A 7657-nucleotide genomic window follows, 5' to 3' on the forward strand; every position below is an offset into this window, starting at 1 on the left:
ACCTCATTCTCAATTACGCACCAGGATAGAAATCTCAATGGCGGGAGGAGAGGGAGATTTGTTAGATCCCAAGTGTACTCTGGTCCACTTGCATGGCGTTTCCTCAGCATTCCTAAAAGGCAGTGATATACCAGTTTTAGAGCGGTTTGTTTCCTGAATGTGCATTTTCATGGCTCCACTGTCCCGGGTACCCCTAGGCCTGGATTCCAGCTCAGAGTATTCACTTCTCTCTTCTCGGACTGCTTTTGTCCCAGCCAAGTATTTGTCCCCAACTTCCTGACCTGTGTCCCAAGAAGCCTAAGAGAACAGTGACACAGTGGTCTGTTCCCCATGCCTGGAGGTGATGGGGTAACCCCTGTTAGGGCTGCTGTAGAGATGACTGTCGCTTGGAGCTGGAGGGATATTGGATCAGAAGACACTGAAGTCCCTTCTGAGTCTGGGATCCCATTTCTCATACAAACACTCGGCAATGACCACAAACCATTTTCCACACCCCTCACGGTAAGCACTCCTTGGGAACAGACCCCTCAGGGGAGGCTCAGTCCAGGCAGCAGCTACAGTTGGTACCGCTGTCCTCGGTATCCTCACTGTTTCAGGAGGGTCCCTTTCTCTAGTCTCCACCCTGCACCCACCCTTCCTCCAGGGCCTCGATCACCACCGTGATTTTCCATTTACTCCTGAGCTTATTTCATCAACATCTGCCTTCTTCCCTGTCCCGAAAGCTACAAAGGGCTGCGCTCAGCATGACAACTCCAGGACTTTGAGTACAATAGGTGCTCAGCAGTTGAATGAGTGACTGTGTGAATGTCCATCTCAGCCCCATCTCTTTTCCACGGTGAAGCTGTGTGCCGTGTGCAGGCCGGAGTGTCCTGCTGCCTAGTTCTTGGTGCCTTGAGCTGGTCCCGCTGTCTGCGGCTCTTCTTGGCTCTTACAGGAGACCTCGGGAGCGCTGGAGCACCACAGCACCTGTTCTTTCTGCAAATGTCCTTCCAGCAAATTCACGCTTCTGACCTGCAAAAACCAGCTCCCCTGGACCTGTTCCATTGCACTTTGACTGCAGTGCCCCGGGCTGCCACCCGCGTTCAGAAGGCTCTTCATGTCGCAATAGACACACAGTCCTCTCCATCCTTGACCTAACTCCACCACGACACTGTCACTCTGCCAGCTTCCAAATTCCTGCAACGAGTGACTTTGCCCAGGGGACTCTCTGTGGCCTCAGAGGGCAGCAGGCCAGAGGGCATGTTCCAGGGACACCGAACAGCGCAGAGGGGAGGTTCCAGCTCAGGGTCAGGTCCAATCTGACGTGACCTTCCCTCAGATCTTTCTTCACTTGTTGGCTTTGGTTTCCTCTTCAGTAGAAAGAGGAGGTTTGGACGGATAGAGTCTCTACTGGTCCTGAGGACTGGTCATAATGCCGGGGACACGGGCCCTGAGGGCAGTCCCGTCCCAGCTGGAGACCTAACGTATCTCAGTCTCCAAAGGAAACAGAAGATAATAGGAGTTTTCACCTAGATTCTTGAACTTCGCCTTAGAATGCCACGGCTTAGTCTCTCATGGACCTACACTGACCAGGGCCCAGGTGAATTACTTCTCGAATGATAATAATGGAGGAAGCTTGTCAGTTTCTTAGTTCACAGCACAGTGTTGAGTTCTCTCCAACAGTTCTCTACGTCCTGTGAACAACAGGTGATTTTTCTGGGGCCCGTTTGGGTAGCAGAAGCTACAGAGGAACCACTTTGCTCTTCTCTCTCCCATTGGCACGCTCAGCCAGCCATCACGAGGGATAAACAGTTCACTTCTCCGATGAAAAAAGCTCCCCCAAAGGGCCAATGCTCATGCTGGTGGTGGAAGTTGAAAAAAAAAGGGATATAGTGATTTCAGACGCAGTACGCGGCAGCTTGCAGCAAGCAGCAGCGAGCAGTAGCTGGAAGCAAAATCTTAGCTCCCTGACCAGGAATCGAACCCAGGTCACCTGGATGGAAACCAGGATCTTAACCGCTAGAGCACGGGACCAGCAGTCAGAATCTAAGTCCCCAGTCCTTTGCCTATCTTGAAAGGAAGAATCTGACAAGGTGTTGGAAGGTATAGAAGAAAGTAAAGTGTTTATTAGAAAAGCAGATACGTGCAGAGAGACGCATGGGCAAGCTCAGTAACAGCATCGCGAGAGTCGCGCCTTTGGGGGTTTAGATCCTTTTTAAGGGGGCAGTCTTCCAGGTCTTTGTCTTCTCCTTGGCCAGTCATATTGTTTTGCCCCCAGGGCTAATTTGTCTCTGGACCCTCCCCTGGGTGTGCATGCACCCCTCAATCAAGATGGATTTCATCGCAAAGGCCTCTGGAGGGGGAGACAACAGACTTACTATGGTCTGGCATCCCCTCCTTTTTGACCCCCAAGGAGCCTTTCTGCACATGTGCGATGTCTCCCTCGCCCCAAGGATGGGAAACGTACAACCTCTTGATCTTTTAACAGGGTTTAGCCCCTCTCTGTCCGGCTGTGAAAGTGCCCAATGTCTGGTTATCTACCCTATTCCTGTTGCTGTTTTTCATATCAAAGTGCAGATCTCGAAATACAGACAGGAGTCCAGGCATAAGCCCTGGAGCCCGTTTGTCTCTTGCCTCAGGAAATGTAAACAGGGGGCTGGTAACGAATGTCTGGCCTGGGGCCCACCTTCTTCTTCCCCCCAGGAGGTGTGAACAGGAGGCCAGTTGGCCTGGAGCCCATCTATCTCCTGCCTCAGTAGGTGTAAGGAAATAGCGGTTCTTCCAGAAGGTGGAGGTTTTAGCTAATTACAGCATGGTTGTGGCTCTGGTCTCTGATGGGAATGGACCCACTAAAGTTCTTCTCAGAGATGTGGCAGTGTGGCCCAGGACACTGTCACAGTAACCAATGCTGCTCATGAAGAGAAGAGAAAAGGGAGGAGGAGGAGAACTCCAGTGGTTTCATCTGGAGTTGTATTTCACTGTATTCTATAGGAGAAATCAAAGTGTATCACAGAGGTCAATAGCTTCTCCTCTGAAGGACCAGATGGCAGGTATTTTAGGCTTTGTGGCCATTCGGTCTATAATGGGCTGAATGGTGCCCCCAACCAAATTCGTGTGTGGAAGCCTCAACCCTACACCTTAGAGTGTGACTATTTGGAGATGGGGGTCTTTATAGAAGTAATTAAGGTAAAATGAGGCCATTAGGCAGGGGCCTAATCCAATACAGCTGACGCCCTCACAAGAAGAGAGAGACACACACAGACCAAGGGGCGATCGTGTGAGGACACGGAAGGAGACGGCCGTCTACAAGCCAAGGAGAGAGGCCTCGGAAGACGCCAGCCCTGCTGACACCCGGACTGCAGACTTCAGGCTTCAGAACTGTGAGAAGATAACTCTCTGTTGCTAAGCCCCCCAGTCTGTGCTGTGTGTTATGGCAGCCCCAGCAGACTGATGCACGGTCTCTGTTGCAACTACTCCACTCTGCCTTTGTACAGAGAAAACCACCACAGACACTAGGTAAACAAATGGATGGGACCGCTCCAGTAAAACGTTATTTACAAAAGTGGGTGGGAGGGACTTCCCCGGTGGTCCGGTGGTAAAGAATCCGCCTTCCAATGATGCAGGGGATGTGGCTTCGATCCCTGGCCAGGGAACTAAGATCCCACATGCCTTGGGGCAACTAAACCTGCGCGCCTCAACTACTGAGCCCATGCGTCTCAGCGAGAGAGCCGTGCGTCGCAAAGTACAGAGCCCACGCGCCCTGGAGCCCGTGTGACACAACTAGAGAGAAGCCCGCGTGCCACAACTAAGACCCCATGCAGCCAAAAAAATAAAGAAAATAAAATTTTAATAAAAAGGGGTGGGAGCCAGATCTGACCCAGGCCCCACAGTCTGCCGACCCCTGACAGAGCTTCATCCACAGTGCCCTTCTCAACGTCATTAGTTGGGCAGCGCGTAAAATTCTAGGTGAGAACTACAGGCCCAGTGAGTGGACAGAGACGAAAGTCAGAACAAGTTCAAGGCTTTAGGTGTCACCACACCTGACGCCTCATTTTATGTTTTATCCAATTTGCTTCTGAGAAAAACAGGGATTTTTCTCCTAATTGCCCTGTGGGAGATACTGCATGGTTTCCAAGGAAAATAACAATTCTAAATTGTTTATTATTTAATTAGTAATGTGCACTGTTTGTATGTAGAAAAAGTAGACCTAGTATCACAGCTGGCCACTGCAAAACCCTGCCTTTGGTCTCTGTGCTGTGGAGCCTTTTGTAGGCAAGTTGCCTTGAGACAAGGCATTTTGGTAACCAGGCCCCTTGGGTAGAATTCAAGGTCACTCACTCAGCAATCTTTGTATAATAGGATGACTGGGCAAATGCTCTCCTAGAGAAATACTCTATAACATCTTTTCCTCCTTTGTACTGAGGTCCTAATAAGTACATAGCACAAGAAAAGGCACCAAGGAGAATATGAGAGAAACACAAAGCAACTCATTGCCCTGATGAAACAATCTGTGAATAACTGAAAACAGTACACTGTGTTCTACACCCTAGTGCCTCGCAGCCTTGTAGATACAATGAGAATTCAGGGACTGGGGAGCACGTCAGAGAAGATATCAGGGTGATGCTTTGGTGGGTGAAGGACACCCACTAAAGCATAACAGCAGAAGGAGGAAGGCGTTTTAGACGGAAGAACAACGTGAGTACAAGGGTGAGGGCTTACATGGCTGGTAGGGGTAGGAAACAGGATGGATGGAGAAGCCGTATCCAGAAATACATGGAAGCTTGAAGGATGGTTCTCAACTGCAAGTGGGAGGAGAGGGGGTGAGCAAAGTGAGCTGGGAAGTTTCTAAACTACAGATGCTGCCTTTGCCAACCGGAGCAAAGCATGAAAGACGGGAAGGAGTTGCCAGACCTTCCCAGTGACCCTGATGACCCCACCTTGTTCTGATGGGCAAGAGGCCAGTGATTTCCAAAGCGAGGCCCCTGCATCGGCATCACCTGGTAACTTACTGGACATACAGACGTGTGTGTGCCACCCCTGACTTACCGAGATAGAATCTCAAAAATCTGTGTTTTCACAAGGCATCCAGGTGAGTCTGCTGCATGGTAAAATCAGAACGCTGGGCAAGGGGCCCATGCTGTTCCACTCTGGCCACAAGGTACAGTCACCTGGGGAGCTTTCAAAGATTTGATTTCATTGTTTGGGGGTGGGGTCCCAGCATACATTTGTTAAAAGTTCCCTGGGTGGTGTGCATACAGTACTGAGAACCCCTGAGCAAGACAGTTGAGCCAAAGCTGCAATGTGGGAAATACTGAGGCAAATATAACGTCCCCACTTGGGTTAAAAATAGGTACCAGGGCTTCCCTGGTGGCACAGTGGTAGAGAGTCTGCCTGCCAATGCAGGGGACACGGGTTCGTGCCCCGGTCCGGGAAGATCCCACATGCCGCGGAGCGGCTGGGCCCGTGAGCCATGGCCGCTGAGCCTGCACGTCCAGAGCCTGTGCTCCGCAACAGGAGAGGCCACAGTGGAGAGAGGCCACAGCGGAGAGAGGCCCGCATACTGCAAAAAAAAAAAAAAAAGTAAATATTTAGCTCCAACACTGAGCACAACACTGTGCCCCTACGACTCATTACAGCAGGGGACAGCTCCTCCCGGGCACCTGTGGCCACGAGGCGGTGTCTGGGATTCTCTGCATGCAGAACAGGATCAACTCCCCTCCTAGACAGACCCCTCCCCTGCAATCAATACTCTAAGATCTAACCAGGTGGGACGTCCCCCTCCCAAAGCCTTCATAAGCACTGGGGGAACCTGCTCATATTACAGGATGATTAGAGCTTTAGGTGAGGTCTTGGCTGGGCTTCCGCGTTTCTTAATCTTCTCTAGAAGCATTACACTCCGAGGACATAGTGGGAGTATATGGGGAGCAAATGACTGCACTAAGAACTGGATGACCAGACACACTGGTTTTCCCTTCAGTGGATCTCCACTGGCCTCAACAGAGAGTGCACTCTCCTGGGCATGGATACAAGGACCTTCACCCTCAGGCGGAACACTGAACAAACTCACAATGCTTCCCGTTTGCTGAGTACTGGTCTCCACCCACAAGGCCATAGCAACCATGTTTAAACGGCATGGCCTGGACTCCTGGGAACAGTTTAACAGACCAAAGGTGGACCCAAGATGAACTCTCTGCCAGGAATGTCTGTCTTCTCCACCATCTCTCCTCACTCAAACACTGGCATAGAATGGGTCCTCAGTAAATGACAGCTAGTAGAGATGCACCTGTTTCGTCCAACAGGGGAAAACAAATTTTGCCCCAGAGATTAAGGTCTTAACTGTTCTGTAGGACATCAGCCAGTTTTGTACCTAACCCTGCAGTCTACTCCAGCACTCATTTTTACACTGACTCTATAAACCAGTGTTTCAAATTCTTTTTTATCATCCTGCTGGTTCCCTAATTAATGGGTTAGGTAAATCTTTGACACATGCTCCCATATTTTTTAAACGATACTTTGACAAAAACAGCAAATCTCCCATACCCCACTTTTCTGTGTAAAATATAGTAGGCATAAGCCTGAGAAGACTTCACTTGTCTTGCGAAAAGTCTCACCATCCAAATACGCTTACCAGTAAGGGATTTTTTTAAAATTAATATTTCTATGAGCGGTGTTTCACCTTCCGGAGCCCAGTGAGTCTACCAGTATCTCAATCTCTTCTCAGCCATTTCCATTACCTCCGAGGGTTACTTAAGTCAGCCTGAGAGAGGGTCTCAGGTCTTTGAGAGGCTCAGCTCAGCCTACCAGCCATCACCTTCTAACATCTGAAGGGTTCAGAATAAGTCCAAACTGTCCTACACGGCCTGCAGTCTTGCCCCCCACCTATGATGAAGCACAAATAATAAAATTACTTGGGACTTTGACCACTTGCAAGTCTCGGGTCCTAGGGGAAGTCATCTAATTAATCTTAGCTGCCTCACGTTACACATCAGCAAAACAGGGCGACAGCATTTTCCCTGCAGGGCTGCTCAGAGGATAACAGTGAGTCTGGCTCGCTCTAGCTGGTCCGCAGGTGTCAACTCCCTTCATCTAAAAATCGGAATTTTTTCCTCCGGAACCTGGACGAGGCGACAAAGGCCCTTCCAACTCTCAGGGTTTCTTCCCCATAAAAACAGTTTGTTAAATGCTTTGGCAGAACTCAAAAACACCCTGAGACGGTGATTGACCTGAAAAGCTGGTTTTAAACTGTTCGACAGAGAACGTCTGACTCCCCCAGTCTACTGGGTCTTCGAGCCACTCACGTTGCGGAGCGAACACGTGCCTTTCACACGCCCTCGGCTGCCTCCCCACCTCCGACCTCTAACGCCGGGTCAGCCGGCACTCCCGCCAGCCCCGCAGGGTCGTCAGGCAGAGCCACGCTCCTCCCGCCCCCGGCCCCGCCCCGGCCACTCCAACCTATCACTCCTGGCCCCGCCCCCCGGGAGGGCCCCGCCCCCGGCCCCGCCGCAACCAGTCGCCTTCAGGCCCCTCCCCTGCCCGCCCTCCCCGGGCTCAGGCCCCGCCCCCGGCCCCGCTCCAACCTATCGCGTTCAGGCCCCGCCCCGGCCCGGCCCGGCTCAGACCTATGGTGTCCCGGCCCCGTCCGGGAGTCAGTCCCCACCCCCACCGCCCCGCCTGCAGT

This window comes from Mesoplodon bidens, assembly GCF_964165515.1.
Source record: "Mesoplodon bidens genome assembly, chromosome: 10".
Lineage (NCBI taxonomy): Eukaryota > Metazoa > Chordata > Mammalia > Artiodactyla > Ziphiidae > Mesoplodon > Mesoplodon bidens.